Source organism: Balaenoptera acutorostrata, chromosome 18, assembly GCF_949987535.1.
Source record: "Balaenoptera acutorostrata chromosome 18, mBalAcu1.1, whole genome shotgun sequence".
NCBI classification, from domain to species: Eukaryota; Metazoa; Chordata; class Mammalia; order Artiodactyla; family Balaenopteridae; genus Balaenoptera; species Balaenoptera acutorostrata.
In genome coordinates, this window is record NC_080081.1 from 68143443 (window position 1) to 68162457 (window position 19015).

General features: G+C 38.3%; 1 long non-coding RNA gene across 5 annotated transcripts in view; it reads right to left on the reverse strand.

Moving 5' to 3' along the window:
- The window catches only part of LOC103018088 (uncharacterized), a 547177-nt gene that overhangs the window by 487327 nt on the left and 40835 nt on the right, over window positions 1-19015 (reverse strand). The window lies entirely within an intron of this gene.

The window sequence follows — 19015 nt, forward strand, 5'->3', positions numbered from 1 at the left end:
GTGTGCATTGTGTCTGTTTTCTTTAGTTCCATCTCAGGTATCCTCTTACAATAGGATAAACCTTACAACTCTTAACTAGGACAACCTGGTCCATGTGGCCTCTGCATAACATCTCAGACTCACTTCACACACTCTGAATTCAGGCCTCATTAGCCTCTTTATGATATGAGTCAACCCTGCTCCTTTGGGTCTTACGGCCTTTGCACATCCCATTCTCTCTGCCTGAAAACACTCCTGTGGATTCTGACTCTACCTTCATACCCTTTGTCCCAATAATTTCTACTCACTCTCCAGCTCTCCTTTTAAACATCACTTCCACAGGCAGGTTACTTCATCCTGTTATTCACACTTATATTATTGCACTTTGCAGTGCTTATTACAACTACAATTTACTAATTTTCAAAATATCTTTCTTCCCTTCTAGACGATAGCTTCCTGGTGTTACATTTTCACCACTGCATCCCTGGTACCTGGCGTGTTAAGCAAATAGACCTTAAATATGTATTGAATAAAAGAAAAAAAAGAGAGGGAGGGAAAAAGGAAGGAAGAAACAAACGAACAAAGGAACAAAGGAAAGGGAGGAGGAGATGTGGTGGTTAAAATTAAATTCACCATAAATCAGTGATATTTCAGGCAGCACTATAGAAAAAGGAATCTATGGATTGACTGGAGAGGAAAAAAAGACCTTCACAGAAGGCTAGAGAAGTGTTCTTTCTGTCTGGCAAAAAATTAATACAGTGCTGGATCACTAAAAGAAACCATGTTTTTTTAAGATGGTGATGATGACAGAAACTGGAGAGGGCTCTGTATTTCATCTGCAGTTTGGGAAAGGTAAATAGGTTTTTAAATAAGGTAGGCGGACACTGGTGGGCCAGCAGAAATCGCACTGCCTCCATTTTGGGAAGAATTTGGCTGCCACTATTCCCAACGGACCTCCGAGGACTATGTCAGCGCACAATGGCTCCAGCCTTTTCTGGTTCTTGGCAATATAGAATAGCCTGAATCAAAGGACAGGAAACAAAACAGACATGGACTCTTCTCCCCAGTGCGCAAAAGTAGCCACTTGCCACATGAAAAGGAAAGAAGTGAATCTATTATGTCGCCTACTCAGAATATGTTTAATGAGAGTAGCTCGTCGTTTGAATCAATTTGTTCCGCAATATCTACTCGATTCCTGTCATTACTCTCCAACTTCTTCATTCTACCTTTATAACTACCCCCCAAAAGTCAACGTCTCCCAGGGATTTGTGTGTATGTGTGTGTGGTGGGTCACAAGCAGAAGGAACTTGGCACCACAATCACAATTAGATAAGTCAAGCCAGGTCAAAGAGAAAGGTCGGGTCAAGAGGAAATGGTAGATACACAGTGAAGGGTACATTTCTTTAGAACTAGATATATGGAAACTTGCCAGTGCTACACAACTGCTTATTGTGTGGAAGAATGCCAAAATGTAACAGCAAGAAATTTCCACAAGTAAAATAATAAAACAGTCTTTCTATGAGGGCTTAATGCACTGAAAATAAAAACCAATGCAATTTTATGACTTTAAATTATAGGAAAGACAACTGAGTAAAAAAGAGAAATATAGCTTAAAAATTATGTGTACTGAAGAAAAAGCATACACACTATATAGAACAAAGGTGCTACATCCAAGACATGTAATATTCTAAAGTGCAAAGTATTTAAATCTTTCCAGTTCTCTGAGGGAATGAAAGAATCAAACGTACGTATATGATACACAAATACACATTGATGTTATAAGGAAAATAAGGGGAAACATCTTCATAAGAATTTTGATGAGAATTCTTGGCCATGAGACTACACTTTAGCTCTCAGAGTTTGTATTCTCATATTGATTGTTCTTTCCTACTTTTCTTACATGACTCTGTTATTCAGGGCATCACCTGAGTCTTGATCACTTTCTTTCCTAAATCTGCACAATCTTCCAAGATATTTTCTGTGCTATGAACCATTTTCATTTATTCATAGTAATTGCCAATATCTAATCTATTTCTTTAAATGTTTCAGTTCCTTAAATTTCCTCCAAGCCACGATAAGTCATCCTTCAGAAAGACAAGGGGAAAAAAAACGCTAAAAAATTTCTTTAAATATCTATTTCTTCCATGTTACCTATACGTCATTTGGAAATTTTGTCTAAAAGTCCCACTTATAGTAATTTTTTTTTTTTTCTCAAAGCATGAAGTCTGGCTTTGTATGTAGTTCAGTTTGCTATTGCCTCTGATGCAATATTGTGCAGATTGATTATGCAGAATGATTGATTCTCTCCAAATTTTCACCCATTGTAATAAAGCACTTTCAATTTCAGTCAGTGGGCTAGTGGAAATACATGGAGGAAATATAACTGCACATTTTTTCTTCTATAGATCACAGCTTTTCCCATTTGTTGGTAACAGATAATTTTGAAAAACCGACACTGAAACACAGTGCTCCCAATCACTATTGCAACTATGTACTCTTAAAAAAAAAAAAAAAAAGCCCTGGAGGAATTCTCCGAAGAATTAATGCATCACTGTATGTTAATAGCACATGCTCAATAAATATAGATAAAAATGTCATGAATGGATTAATAAGTTAAGATAGAATAGAGAGAGAGTGTGTATATGCGTGTGTCTTCGTCTGTTTGGCTGCTGTAACAACATACTATAAGCTGGGTAGCTTATAAACAACAAACATTTATTTCTTATGGTTCTGGAGACTGAAAAGCCAAAATCATGATGCCAGCATACCTGGCATTTGGTGAGAGCTAACTTCCTAGATGGCCATCTTTTCACTGTAAACTTGCATGGTGGAAAAGGGAAGCTTTATCAGGCCTCTTTTATTAAGAGCACTAATTCCATTCTTGAGGGCTCTGCTCTCATGACTGAATCACCTCCCAAAAGCCCCTACCTCCCAATACCATCACCTTGGGGGGTTAGGATTTCAACGCATGAATTTGGGGGAGACACAAACATTCAATCTAAGGTAGACAGATTAGATAGATAGACAAACAGATAATAGAGGATAGGAAGACAGATGATAGATAGATAAACAGATAGAGAGACAGACAGGTAGGATTTGTTGAAAATGAACATGCATGGAACAAACTTATGGAAATAATGATTCAGCAGGTGAACCTGAGAATCCACTGATTCTGATGACACTTCTGGTCAAAGATAGATATAGGGAGGTAATCTCTATCTCTGGCCCAGCCTCTGAACACGCACATCTGACTCTAAGGGCAAAAGAACCATAAGCGGTAAGAAAAAGCTGCTTCCCTCAGAATATGCTGGGGCCTAAGACAATCTGCTCTATGAGTCCTCCAAAAGGAGAGAGAGTCCTTCAGTCCCATTCTCCCATTCCAGCATAAATCATCACACCCTGAGGGCTTTGGGCCATGGTCTATGGAAAACACTAGACTCTGGAGCACCTTCTTCCTGGAGTGAGACAAATCAGCAGCAAGCCAGTAGGTTTGGGCAGCACCCCCAGCAGCTACCACATCATGCCAAGAGCAGACTGAAGTACCCAGTGGAGTGGCACGAGGTTGTAAAATATTGCCCAGCACCTGGAAACACTCCCTGGGGAGTCACAGGGACACTTAAGAGAACTGTCCTGGGGTTGAGAGCCTCCTTTGAGCAGACGGAGGATAGAGCCAGGCGGATAAATGATATATGTGCCCAAGAAAAGAGTCTGCGAAATGTTTCTATGGAGAAAATCCTTGCTTTTATTCCTATCCCATATATAAGAAAATAACAGTTTTTAGAAGTAGTATATCCGGGTCAGATAGAGAATCCATCTTTGCATTAGGATCACGCAAAAATACCTCCTCTCCTTTTTGTCAAAGACACTGTTTATCTGGATAATAAGTGAGACAAATTACAAGACTTCTCCTTTCAAGTGATAAATAAAGTAGCATGCCAGACAAGATTTTCTTAGTTAAAAGCAAAATGAACACATGAATCATTGGTCTGAATAATTCAAGAAGAAAATTCTCTTATATTTACCTCCTTTTCAATTTGAGCTGTACAATTTGACATAAGTTGCCCACAAGCCAACTATTTTGGTTTTGTTTGTTTTTAATAAAGCGCTAACACTCATTTTTCATTTCTCTAATGTTTCAGAATATAGTTTAAACCACTTAAAATTGAAAGAGGATTTTTAAAGCATTGATGTATGAGGGATATTTCTAGTTCTCTTCCTCCCACTATCCTTCCCAGGCCCACCTCTTTAACCCCCATTTCAATACAACCTTACTTCACTCCAGCTAATCCCTATCTGTGTCCTCACTTTCAAAGCTACCCTTCTCGAAAGCATTGTGCACATTATTTCCTTCATTTCCTCACCCCTCATTCACTCCTCGACCTGCTCTAGTCTGGCTTCTACTCTCACCAAAACCACCCTCCCTCAGATCATCAATTATCTCCATCTCCAATGGGCATGATTTCTCTGAAGAATTTTAGAATGCTGACCACTTCTCTCTCTCCTTACTTCTATGACTCTACCTTTTTACCTCTCCAGCCACTCCTTTTCTAGCTCAGCTCCAGACTTCTCCTCATCTACCAGCCTTTAAATGTTGGATTTCCTCAAGTCTCCAGTCATGGGTCCCCTTCTCCTCCCACCCTACACCCGTGACTGCACTCCCAGTGCCTCAGGAGCTAGGCAGGTAACCTAATCCAGTGAAACAGACCAGGAAAAGCCCTCCAATGAAGGAAAAATCTACCATCTCAAAGGGAAACCCAGCCCCAGTTCATTATTGACTTGCAGGAATGTGACGGAAATGTTGCTTTCTAGCTTCAATGACTATATAAACATCAACTCTCAATCACTTATCTCTAGTGTAGACTTCCTTTCAAAACTCCAGATATATACATTCAAACACCTACCGAATATTTTCACTTGGATGTCTCAAAAGAGTTTCACACCCAACACACCCAAAACAGAATTCCTGATCTTCCAACCTGGTCCTCCTGGAGAGCAGACTCATTTTATTGTCTACAATAAAAGGCATCATTACGGTTACTACATCTAGCTGCTGAGTACAGTGGTGCATGATTCACCCAGTTGTTAACAACGTACTCTCAGAGCACTCAAAGTTCATGTTTTCAGAATATATGTGTATATGATATATGTACATGAATATGTGTGTAAATATGAGATGTGCGTATAACATACATTATATATAATTTATATATGTCACTTACGTATATGTGAAATATATATGTATATATGTGTATGTATCAGTAGTATAGCACTAGTGCTTCCAGAATATAGTAAAGAATTATGTTAGAAAATATTGGTAAGACTTGGAATTGACTCAGAATAGAGTAACTTACATGACAGGCACAGCGAGGAAGGTTCCCACTCAATATAAGGCAGAATGTTTTATCTACAAGGCTGGTCTGATAAGTGCAGTGATGCCCAGGTTCCCCTTGAAGAAGGAAAGATTTATTCCGCTAGTTGCAGGAGAAGAAAACCTTCAGTTTTTAACCCTTTTTGAGGATTGCCTCAGCTGACCCAAGATCCAATGGTTAGTCAATAAGAGGGCATAACTGTCTAGCCTTCTACCTCAAACTCATGACAACTCTGACAGGTCACTGCAGACCTGAGCTTGCCGTGGGTTCATCTGAAGCTTTCATTGGGGCTGCATGACGGCTTGACTTCTCCCTCTGCCCGATCCTGCCTCCTTCCCTCCCTTCCCCAGGTGATGATCTGATAAATGACCTGCACCCTAATTCCTCCTCTGAGTTTGTTTCAAAAGGAAACTGACTTGGGACACTTGCCAAATATAGAATGGCCTGCATCCGAAAGAATATGGGACCATTGCCAGAAATGTCCAAAGATGGGACAAGTACTTTGAAATGTTACAGAAAAGATGCATCTATTGGATGTCGTCTATATATGATTTTATGCATTTAAGTTTTGCACATTAGAAATCATACTTAATATACTTTATGTGTAGAGTACTTTATAGCTTTTACATATTATCTCATTCAAGCACAAAAAACAGATGAAGGGGCTTCCCTGGTGGCGCAGTGGTTGAGAGTCTGCCTGCCAATGCAGGGTACATGGGTTCGAGCCCTGGTCTGGGAAGATCCCACATGCCGTGGAGCGAGTAGGCCCGTGAGCCACAATTGCTGAGCCTGCGCGTCTGGAACCTGTGCTCCACAACGAGAGAGGCCGCGATAGTGAGAAGCCCGCGCACGGCGATGAATAGTGGCCCCCACTTGCCGCAACTAGAGAAAGCCCTCGCACAGAAACGAAGACCCAACACAGCCATAAATAAATAAATAAATAAAAATTAAAAAAAAACAACAGATGAAGTAGAGAGAGTATCAGCCCCATTTTCAGAAGAAGAAACTGAGGTTCAGAAATATTATTTGGCCCAAGGTCACATATTCACTAAATTAACAGTCTAGTGCTTGAATTAAGTTTTTCCTCAGTTCTCAACTTACAACCGAGGCTTCTTTCACTGTGTCAATTATGAGAAATGACTATGGATTTTCATAAAAGTATTGTCTAACCAAAAATTATATTAACTTTTTAATTTGCTCTGCCATTGCCAGTATTTTAATGGGTATTCTTTAAAAAATCATTGAAAACACAGCTGTGTTTCCATTTGCCAGGTGTAAGTAATTCCATCCAAGAATTTTGTTGGGACCTTTGAGACTTATAAGACTCCTTTATTATTTCATTTGGTTCCACATGACAGCCTGCCTTTCTGCTCAGTTGTATAGGCATGTCCTATGACATACCTGGCAGCACACATTTCACAGACTCCAGACTTCAGGACCAAAGCCAGAGGTCTTGGAGTAAAATTCTGGATATTCATAAGAACATTAAAATAGCAGATGAGGGAAGCTTTGTACAAAATATTTCTGAAATTAAAAGTTAGCAATATAGACTCTATCCTAGCATCCACCATGCTGGACAAAGCAAAGACTAGCCCTTTGGGTTGTTGGAACTTGAGACCTTGTGGTAGACAGACACTTGAACAAAGGCCTGCAAAGGCCACAGTCATCTTGAGAGTTACATTAGGGTCTCAGAATGGTTAAAGCACTTGCCTACACTCTGAAGAGAGGCAATAACATCTTTCTCTAGCTCCAGATTATGTCCTTTGAAACAACAGTATAATCCAAATTAATCTGACAAGAGCATAACTGAGACAGAAGTTTACATGGAACCTGACCAGACTCCATTTAGCCTTTTAATCAATGAAGACTAGGCCTTTCAATAACATGATTTTGTCAGACAGAATTTCCATCCCAGAAGGAGAAATGACAGTTTCAAACTTGATTATATGGAACTCCCTTGGAGGATGCCACAAGAAGGAAAGCAGGTACCCATGTTAAGAGGGTGGCAAGGATATACCCACTCCTACTTCAATTTCATATTGACCTTTCTCATAAACTTTCACTAAAACATGTTACACACATTTAGAGGGGGAAAGTTTGAAACCACTCCAATAAGTGACACAAAGCTGGGGTTTCAAGGCTGGTGTGCCTACCAGATGCCTCCTTTCCAGGAGGTGTTAGGGTCTGGCTTTGAGACTGGGTCCTGTCACTTCCCAGCTGTGTGAGACAGGGCAACTTACCTGAGCCTCAGCTTTTCATCTGGAACTTGTGGCTAATAATACCACCCTCATGGGGTAGTTATAAAGACCTCATGGACTATTACGTGCAGATGTGGGAGCATCTTCTGACTCTGCAGCTCCGCAGTTGCTGGTGCCCCTGATGACACTGCAGCGGCTCCACCTGCCCTCTTCAGTCCCCAGAGCCGCCCGGGCTACCGTCAGAACCGCCAGCTTCTCAGACGTCCGTCAGCACTGGCAGAGGCTTTAGTCATTTTCATCACCACCATCACTGTTACTAATCACGCTATCTGCTATTTATGTATACAGTGATGAACACAGTTGTCTTCCTGAAAATGAAGAGTATGAAATCTGGGAGGCAATAGAACACTTCATATGTGGGTTCTGGAGTCAGACTGCCTTGATTTGAATCCTAACTCCACAACCTATTAGCTGTGTGATCACAGGCAAGATATTTAATATTTCTAAACCTCACTTTTCTTTTCTATAAAATGGGCACAAAAATGGTACCCACTCCCTAGTGTCATGATAAAAATTAAATTAGACAATCCATGTAAACTTCATGGAACATAATAAGTACTCAATATATGCTAGCTAGCTATTATCACAGTAGCACCTTACTAGAGTAACCCTGTTTTTAAATGTCATGTTTCAGGCAGTAGAGTCTTATGAATTAAAATAAAACGAGTAAGAAATATTAAGTGAAAATTCAAGAATGTGCACATTACATATGATCTTTGTGTTTAAAAAGAGAGAAATATCTCTAGATACTTATCTGCAGAAAAACAAACCTCAGGGATTTCCTCTGAGAAGGGAAACCTGGGAACTAAAGAAAAGGAGTAGAAAAGAGACATGTTTTACTGTAGACTACTTTTACTCTGTGAGTTGTTTAATATGTGTGAGAACTACCTAGTCCAATAAATATAACATTAAAAATGAATCTTTTCTTCTAGTTTCACTACAGATAGTTTTTGGAAAGTGTCATCAAGATACTGTTGCTTTCCAGGGACCTATTATAATAATCACAAAGGTATGGATTGGAAGAGCTTTGATTGCAATGATATCTCACAAAATTGTTCCATTTTACAGATTTTCATTGATTAAATCAGTTACCTCTTTGACAGGGAAGCATATGAATTTCAATTCAGATATCAGAAAGTTAATACATAAAAATTATGCTACATTTTATTTAGGGAGCATTAACCAAAATTTTCAATTAATGAGAATATAATTCTGCACCTGATATTCAGTAACTCACCACATATTCCTGCCCACTCTCTACCACTGTGCCCCATTATTTCCAAACTGATTCCAGAAAACTGAGTTAATGTGTAAGGAAGACATTTTAAAAACTGTCCTGGACTTCTCTGGTGGTACAGTAGTTAAGAATCCACCTGCCAATGCAGGGGACACGGGTTCAATCCCTGGTCCGGGAAGATCCCACATGCTGTGGAGCAACTAAGCCCGTGTGCCACAGCTACTGAGCCTGCACTCTAGAGCCTGCGAGCCACGACTACTGAGCCCGCATGCCACAACTACTGAAGCCTGCGTGCCTAGAGCCCGTGCTCCACAATGAGAGAAGCCACCACAATGAGAAGTCCACACACCACAACAAAGAGTAGCCCCTGCTCGCCACAACTAGAGAAAGCCTGCACACAGCAGCAAAGACCCAACACGGCCAAAAATAAAAATAAATTAATTTAAAAAAAAAAGAAACTGTCCTTACTATGTTTTCTATTTCTCCTATGAAATCTCCTCCAGCCCTCACAGATGGCCTTCTCTCCTATAGGAATGTTATCTACAATTTACTGATTGATTTCAATATGTCAGACACTGTTTTGAACACATTCTATGCATTTTCACTTACACTGCTCTCAAGGACAAAAGACTATTTTTAAAATTCAGTAACAGAGTATAATAACAGCAAAACCACACACCAAATAAATGACTAAATGTAAGATAAGACTATGAGGTTGTAAACCTGTGCTTTTCATCATTCAAAAAAAAAAAAAAATACTACCCACAGTTATCGCCTGTACCTCTCAGTGAACACTTAACATGTGCTACTTTGAATGATTTCTTTTCTGTTTTGTTTTTGTTTAACTTTTGCCCATGTTCAGTCATCCTAGCTCAATTTTATAGTCCTTACAGGAAAGAACCTTGTCTTTTGACCCCTTTGTATTCCTAGCAGTTAGTACTGGACCAAAAGAATACCATGGGGATGATAGGGTTATGGTGGTGATGGTGGTGATGGTTAGAATGACATAATGACAAAGCCTACTGGGTGGGATTTGGGGCAGGCACTCTAGGCTGAAGTGTACTTATTCATTCAACATGTATTGTCTCAATATCCACTCTAGGCCAAGCTAGTGCAGTCTCTGGACATAAGGGTAACAAGGTACTGTAAATCTATGATAAAAAAAAAAACACTTTATGGAGTGCTTTTGGGGTACAGAGGGTGACTAGTATATCCAGAGAGGAGAAAAAGACTCTGTAATCCAGGTATACATTTATAGTCAAAGTCTACATTGCTACAATCTAAGCCAAGTTAAGGGCTTTGTATGCATTATTTCAATTAATCGTAGCTAAAACTTTGTCTGTTTGGTATTATTACCTCCTCTACGCAAATGAAAAAACGTGAAGCTCAGTTTTCCTAGGATTTTAAGTGTTAGAGTTAGAATTTGAGATTCTAGCCCCAGAATCTGAGCTCTTAAACGATGTTTGACCTGTCTTTTCTAAGACCTATACTATAAAATGAAAAACATTCCATTTGAAGTCATCTGAAAGTTCCACAAATTGTACAAAAACCAACTTGTCAAATATGTTAACATTGAGCAAAACCCATCTAGTACAGCAGCGATAACTCTAGCTGAAAAGAATTTGGGGGATTCTTACAACTCTACTGTGTACATGGCAACCTGTGCTACAGAGTAGAAGAGGAATATTGTCTGAAACTCTACTCTGGAGTGGGCTTGCCTACTAAGAAGTCAAAGGAGATGACCTACTTCATCTATGATTTTGAGTTTTCTTGAAGAGCCAGTTAGAGTGATAGTTTAAAGGGCCAAGACACAACATGGTAAAGAATTTACGGGAATAATCAAAATGCAGTTTCTAAGCATACCAGAATACAGATGCCTAGGAAAGGAGCAAGTCAAACATTAGTAACCAAAATTATTCTATATTCGTTTAATGCAAACAATTTGTCAAATAAAGTGAAAATAGTCTAGCTATGCATAGCTTACAACCTCTTGAGGAAACCAGGCAGAAAAAGCCAGGAAGACTTTCCCAGAAATAAATCAAAGCTTTAGCAATGATATTCACTACTGAAATATGGGACAGAAGTACAAGGCCAAAGAAGAGGCAGAACTATTAAATGGTTTCTGTCAGGAGCCAGAGTTATTGTAAATAGATTTGAAATGGGGAATTAAGAGACTATTACAGAAACATATGCCTTAAAATACCACAGTCTATTCGAGGGACCTAAATTTTAAAATAAAGCAGTTAAATGTTCTGTGCAGCATAAAATATTTCTGTAGGTGGAGTAAAAGAATGAGGTATGATCATACTACTAATTCCTTCCAGTTCCATAAGCCACCTCACCTCTGTTGCAAACCACAGGGCAGAGGTTACAGTAATTACAATTGCTTGTCAGTGAGCAACCTACCCCTAGAGTCACTGAAAACCATGACATGATTAGAAATACAATTAAAAAGCAGTACTGATATATGAGAGAAAACGTGGTGAACAAAAGACTAGCCCAGATCATTAGAACAGTGAAACTACTCTGTATGATACTATCATGGTATATACATGTCATTATACATTCGTCAAAACCCATACAATGTACAACACTAAGAGTGACCCCTAATCTAAACTATGGACTTTGCGTGATAATGACGTGTCAGTGTAGGTTCACCGATTATAACAAGTGAACCAGTCTAACGGAGAATGTCCCTAGTGCGGAAGGCTGTGCATGTAGGGGCAGGGGTTATATATGGGAACTTTCTATCGTTGTCACTCAACTTTTCTGCAGCGAACCTGAAACTGCTCCAAAAATTAGTCTTAAAAAAAAAAAGAAGACGACGACTAGCTCACTGGTCACTGATGGACCCACAAAGTCCATAGACAACATCTTAAAGAAATAGAGGATGAACAAACCAAACTCTGCAGCTCCACCCTACTGCATTCTAGTTGTTTGCTCCATTATGCAAAATAATGGAATACCTCCACCTGCCTACTCCTCCTACTCTTCATGCTGTTTGCACTGAGTTGTCTACTTATGAAAACATATTATGAGTGTGTCCATTTCAAAAGGAAATATTTATTGAATAACAAGTTAGTAAAATCCATTATTGAAAATATTTAATTGCAAATTTAAAACTTGTTAGTATTTACCCTACCAAAATGAGTCTATAATTATTTCCCAAAATTAGTCTATAATTAGTCTATAATTACTAAAAATTAGTAGTGAAAATTAGCATGGCAAGCAGTAATTTTAGCATTCATAGAAAAAGCTCAAAGCTGTGTGATGGGTACATACATGAAGGATCATAATATTATTATCTACTTTTGTATCTGTTTGAAAGTCTCCTTAATATAAAGGTCTTTTTAAAGGCTCAGCTAGGAAGTTAAAGTATATACCTGCTTAATGTACCAATAACTCTACATAAGGTCATTTGATTGCTATCAGATTGTGTTATTATAGTCATAGAAAAATATTTTATATTTTTTTAGCACCAGCATTTGAAAATTTAGCCTAGTATTTAAGAATATGAATTCAGAACCTAGATGGTCTCAAGTTGCATTCCACCTACTCCGCTGCTTAGCTGTTGTAACCTTGGAAAAGTAATTTATGCTGCATAAACTCCAATCTCCCCAACCAGAAATGGGGATAATATTACCATGGGTGTTTGTAGAATTAAATGACATAAAAAGTACAAAGTCAGCACAGCATTGGGCTAATGATAGGTGCTCAATAAATACTAGCATTATTAACATTCCAAAGTTCTCTATTGATATTATTGATCTAAAACTAAAGGAAGCAGTAAAGGTAATTAAGAATCCTATTTTGTAGGTGGGGAAAGAGATTTCAGAGATCGACAATTCAAAGATTAAAAGACTCTTCCTATTCTAGTGTATTTCTAGGTTAAATATTTAGAAATTAAAGAATTTACAAAAATAGAAGAAATTATATAATCCTGTCTTGGCCTTTAACCCTAATTAAATAACTTAAAGAAAGTTTTGCCATTGAATTAACCAATCGGTTTTCAAGACTGCCCTGGCTTTTACTTCCCACCAGGCCTTCTAGCATCAACTCTGCACAGGAGTACGGTCTCATGCTTAGCCAGGGATATGTTGATCTGGGGGGCCTTCTCCAGTCTCTCCTGAGTGGATATATGGAGAATGTATCAAAGCCCTCTGTGGCTGCCTCATTTCCCAGATCTCCCTGTTAAATTTCAGGCTAGTCCGCTAGTCCCCTGCTTGCCGCAGCCAGGACTACAACCTTAGTGTACCTGAGCCATTGGTCCTTCCATTCATTTGCCACCGAAATTTGTGCTTTACTGACAACACTGCTGGATATGAGGTTTTCCATACTCTGCTCCAAACCAAGTGAGCCCTCTCTGGCAAGGAAGCTTCTTGTTTTCTTGTTCTGCAGAGCCCTGTTCAGTTCTGCTCAGATCTACCTTGGGGGTGGGTGTGGATGAGAGAAGTCCCAAGCAAGAATGACAGAGGCTCGCACCATTCATATCTGATATTCAGTATTTTTTCATGAATAAATTGCTTCTCAATTTGTTGTATGCCTTTGGTCGTTTTCAAGAGCCCCGAAATAGTGGTTTTTGATAATTTTGTCCAGTTTTATTGCTGTATAACGCTTTATCAGAAAACATAATCAGAACCTATTATACCACGTTTTATCACAAAAAGTAAATAGTGGGCTGTGTTCTAAACTGTCTAACTTGTAGCCATCATTATTAGCATTTTTTTTTATTGGCGTATAATTGCTTTACAATGTTGTGTTAGTTTCTGCTGTATAGCATTTTGTTTTGAGGATCACAATAAATACATGCAAAGTAAAATGTTCATCTAAACTCAATAAAATATTGGCCCTTTTCTATACAATGTTTATACGTTTTCTATAGAAAGTTTATATGGGGGCCTTTGTCTATATAACATTTCTATATAATATTTCTATATAGTGCTTATATTTTTATGCTATGTGTTCCCATATAATCTTTTTTTTAGAATTATTTTGTAGGGGTTTTTTTTCATTTTTTTAATTGTATTATTTATTTATTTTTGGCTGTGTTGGGTCTTCATTGCTGTGCGTGAACTTTCTCTAGCTGTGGCGAGTGGGGGCTATTCTTCGTTGTGGTACGTGGGGTTTCTCATTGCACTAGCTTCTCTTGTTGCGGAGCATGGGCTCTAGGCGCACGGGCTTCAGTAGCTGTGGCACACGGCCTCAGTAGTTGTGGCGCACGGGCTTAGTTGCTCCGCAGCATGTGGGATCTTCCCGGACCAGGGCTCGAACCCGTGTCCCCTGCACTGGCAGGCGGATTCCTAATCACTGCGGCACCAGGGAAATCCCCCATAGAATCTTTTTATGATTCTATATAATGTTAAATGTTCATCTAATCTCAATAAAATATTAGCCCTTTCTTATATAATGTTTATATTCCCTAATTGTTAAATTATTCAAGCTCCTCAAGAAGCAAGGATTCTGAAAGCTGGCAATGAACAATAATCCATTTTTCTGAAATTCTCTTTCATCTAAAAACAAGTCCTTTCTAAAGGATGATTAGAATTTTCTTTTTTAAGCAAGATTTTAGAAATGTACTTTTAGTGAGAGTAAATGATGGTTGGATAAGATAAAAAGTCTCCATTTAACATAATTATATAATTATATTATAATAACCAGGTTAAGACTCCAAAAACAGGTATATTTGACTACAGGACCCATAATTATCAAAGATATTTGTGGTTCTCTGGAGACACTCTCTCTTAGACAATAGTGTTAAAAAGGAACTCACTGGGATTAAGTGGAAACCCACGTCTATCCATTCAGGGTACACTGAACTGTAGCTCAACCAGTACTTTTATTTTCTGTGCCATTACCCTTCCTGACCATAGTCAAACTAATAACAAGATGAGCCCATAGAATAATTAAGGCAGGCTTAATTAATGGGTCACCTGTACTCAACCCCATTCCTTTTGAACATCTGACATAGCTATAACCTACAGCTTTTTTTTTTTTTTTTCTTATAGGAGATAACTTTGTTAGAACTTGAGCACAATTAACTGAAAGGCAACTGGAAGATTAATAAGCGTGATATTATACTATGAACTCCTGCCATGTAATTTTTCTCATCTTTGAATAAAGTAAAATAATTTGCATGAATGTGCTTTCATAATAATCTGCCAACAAATTGGATGGTCTTAATAAAGAGAGTAACAGCCTGAAAGAAAAAGCAAAAGAGTATACAATTCCTTACTGCTGTGGAAGGAAGTGAAGAAAGATATCAAAATTTCAACATCTTCCAGGAATGAAGAGAAAACATAATGGTTTTTAAGGCTTCAATTGTACCCTACATTCCCAATGTAGTAAAATTGGTATTTAAAACAATTTTTTTTCACATAAACATACTGCAAGCTTCAAAATGAGACAACAGATGAAGAGCAATGGAGAGAAAAAGTTCTTTCATGAAGAAAGAAAAATCTAGCATATTGCAATGAGGCCCTCTGCTGCCATTTTTTAATACTACACCAAAAACCTAATTTCCAGTGGTGTCTCATTGTCTTTGCGGGAGCCAATACTTCAACAAAGCTTAAAGGAAAAAAATGGCTTAAATCCTTCAAAAAAACTTAGTCATTTCCAAGATTTTTAAAAATGGAATGATTTGATTCTAGGTGATACTATTCTGAACATAGTGTCTGAGCCACATAAACCTCAGTTAAATCCCTTAGTGACAGCATTATTTATTTAAGAACCGATTTTCATTATTTATTTTGTATTCTATTTAAGTATTTCCAAAAAAAATTATATTCATGCCAAATAGCTTCTATGAAGACGACAGTCCAACCAGTGCCATGGCCAAAAGATTTTTTTTTTAATTATAAATAAATCCTTGTATTGCAAAAGGCTATTCCTATTAAAATATCTCCATTTCTTGGGGAAAGGTACCAAGAAGTCCAAAAATTAACTCAAAGACTCATATGAGACTAAAACCAGTACCATTTGATCATCATTTTTGAATTGCCAGGACCAGAGGTAGACCTACCAGGAAATGAATAAAGCCTCATGTGTAGGGCTGCCATAAGTGCTAGGAGTGGCCAGGAGTTCTGAAGCATCCTGGGTGGGGAGGAGAAGCCAGGTGGCCAGGTGGCAATAAGGAAGCATGTCTATGTAAGCATATCTGGTACACTGTCTCAGCTTAGAAAAAAAGTTGAACCTCTAACACTCATGTAAATCACCATGATTTCTTTTCCTACACTAAATATGTCAGGCTTATTTTTATATTTATACTTTTATCTTCTTTTTCTTAAGGAGGGCCAAAAAAATTGTGTAAGCTCAGGACACACAAAACCTGAATCTATCCCTGGGGAATACAATTTAATCAATGCAATCCACCCAGAAAATATTATTTCACTTTTAATGGGATCATCTTGGATTCATAGGGGAAAAAAATGGTTTCAATGGCAATTTTTAAACTAAGACTAAATAGGAGCCTAAAAAGGCATTGGTGCAATACTTCATACAATTTTTTTAAGGGAAAGAAAGAAAATTAATATCTGCCCAACAGTGAAGCCACCTAGCATTCAAGAATCTCCAGCTCTTGATATCTATGTAGTAGTTAAGAGTACTGGCTGTGGAGTCAGGCAGTTCTGGATTTCAGTCCTGAATCTGTCACTCTACAGCTATGTCACCTTCGGCAAGTCAATTGTGCCTTGCAGTGAAAGGCATTGAATAATTATTTGTTGAAGAAATAAAAACATACATCAGCTCCACACACTGCCCAGAAAACTTTCAAGTTAGCAAATATAGCAATTTTTTAAAACTATTTTTTGCACATCTCTTAGAGGAACGGTATTGGGCAAAAGAGTAAGAAGCGATACTGGAGTTTAAGCAATGCATTGTTTGGGTTTTTTACTAAGATTTATATTTGTATTTGATGAGATTGGAAAAGTCTGCCTGGTGCAGAAAGCATTTAAGGATGGAGCCTGAAAGACTATTAGGATTAGACCTGGGTGACGGAGAAGGTGGAGAAGGCTGGAAGCATTTCAGGCTGAGGCAACAATACACTAAGTTAAGACCCAGAGACCAGAAAATGGAGAAATCTAAGGATTCTGGGAAAAGTCAGCAGCCCTGTTGGCTTGAGGTTTAGAGAACTCATGCAAGACTGGAAACAATTCAGGGTCATATCGCCACATTAGTTAATAATGCGCCTCATTCTGGAGGTCCTTGCAAAAAATTCCTTATCACTAAATGTCCACACAACCACCACAATAAATTACATTTGGTTTTAATTGATACAAAGAAATATGAGACTTAGGACAAATTTTTACTAAACTACAATTAAGTTAATCTAGTTCCAGTGTTGAAAAGGGATTTTATTTTTTAATTCAATCTTTCATCCAAGAGTGGACTATGTGTAACTTTTTAAATACTTCTCTCATATAGAAATCATTTGCATTTCAAGGTTTATGTTAAAGCCATTTACTGGAGGACTGAAAGGGAAGGAAGCATAATGTACATTAGGTTAACTACATAAATTTTCTAGGAAGTCATTAGGAGGAAAACTGTTCTCAAGGCAAATGGTAACAAAGATGGATGGACAGATGAAGTTGCCATTCTTATCGGTATAATACAAAAGTAATGGCCTTGGGTCAGAACGTGAGATTCCAAGTTGGCCTCTGCCACTTGTCAGTAGTTTTAACTTGGGCAATTTAACTTCTCTATGCTTTGGTTTCCATTTCTGTAAAATGAGAAGCACGATCACAATAATAAAACTTGCCAGTGGTATATTGTATTACTATCTGCCTGAGAGAGGAATATACATTTTCACCCCACCGTCTTTGGACCTGACATGTGACATGTTTTGTCCATTGAAATGTGACATTTGTCCCATCTCTTTGCTATTAGAATGGTATGCGTGTAAGGATGCTCTTTCAGCCCGGATTCTAAAGTGAAGAGGACATGGGAAGCAGAGATGCAGCTCACCTACAGCCTACATTAAATGTAAATGACAAATAAGCTTTGTTGTTTGAAGCCACAGAGATTTGGGGGTCGCTGCAAGGCCAAGTGATACACTATGCTACCCACTTCACACACTTGTTATAAAAGCTGAATAAATTATTTTAAAGCACCTTATAACGTTCTATGCCCACTCATACCTCAAACTATCTGCTTCTCTCCCCCCATGTTGTTGCAGATCAGAAACTTGTGATGTGAGAGCGTAAGGAAGAATGGGAATACCAGCTGTCAAAGCCGCACCTCGCTCTCCTGCCATTGCCTCCCCACATTCAGTGCTACTGCCCTGTTGGCAGTATACTCAGTTCCTGTCCCATCACCTTACCATACCTCATAAAACAAAATAATCTTGGGTTTTTTGTTATCTTTGATGTGAATTCCCTTGAAAATAAAAAGGGGGAAATACCTTTCAAATGATACAACTTTTCATGCTAGCTCTTGACCCAATTTTTCTGAGAAAATGCTCAGAACCACTTAAGTCTGGTTTCCCTTTGTACTTTAGTTAAATCTTACTTGAATCCTTTGTTTAGCCAGTTTTACCAGAACTTCTATGTGGAACCTTATTCCCTGTTTAACTTAAAGGATTCCATGAAAACTAAATTTTTTTTTAAAGGACAGCTTTAAAAAAAAAAAAAAGACATTTCATTTTAACCAGCAGTTAAAAAAAACAAAAACCAAAAAACCTTTGACTAAATTTGATAAGGCAGTAACCAAAGAGATGGCAGAGGAAAAGCCCAAGAGATGGAACCATGATTCTCAATAAATCAGGAAGAGGTGAGGGCTAGGGAAGCAAGTGAGTCAACAACTGGGCCAGGAAACAAGAAAATCTTTATTTTTCAAGCTCCTGGAACTCCCATTTCTGCCTGATGAAGCTGAAAGAACATGAACTTGAGAGTTATACAAGCCTAGGAGCTTTGAATACGAGCTCAACCACAATTTCTGCACAACTTTAGGCCAGTTATGCAATTTGACATTTACTTTCCTTACCCAGTAAGGGAAATAACAGCTACCTGATAAGATTGCTGTGAAGTATTAAATGGATCAAGGTGAGTGGAGCACCTAACATAGTACTTGGACAATAACAGCTTCTCAAAAAATTCCCATTCTTGGCTCTTTGTCATTAACTCATCTCTCCATACCCTGAATCAATCTTCAACAATCAACATGAAAATGCTTTTGTTCCC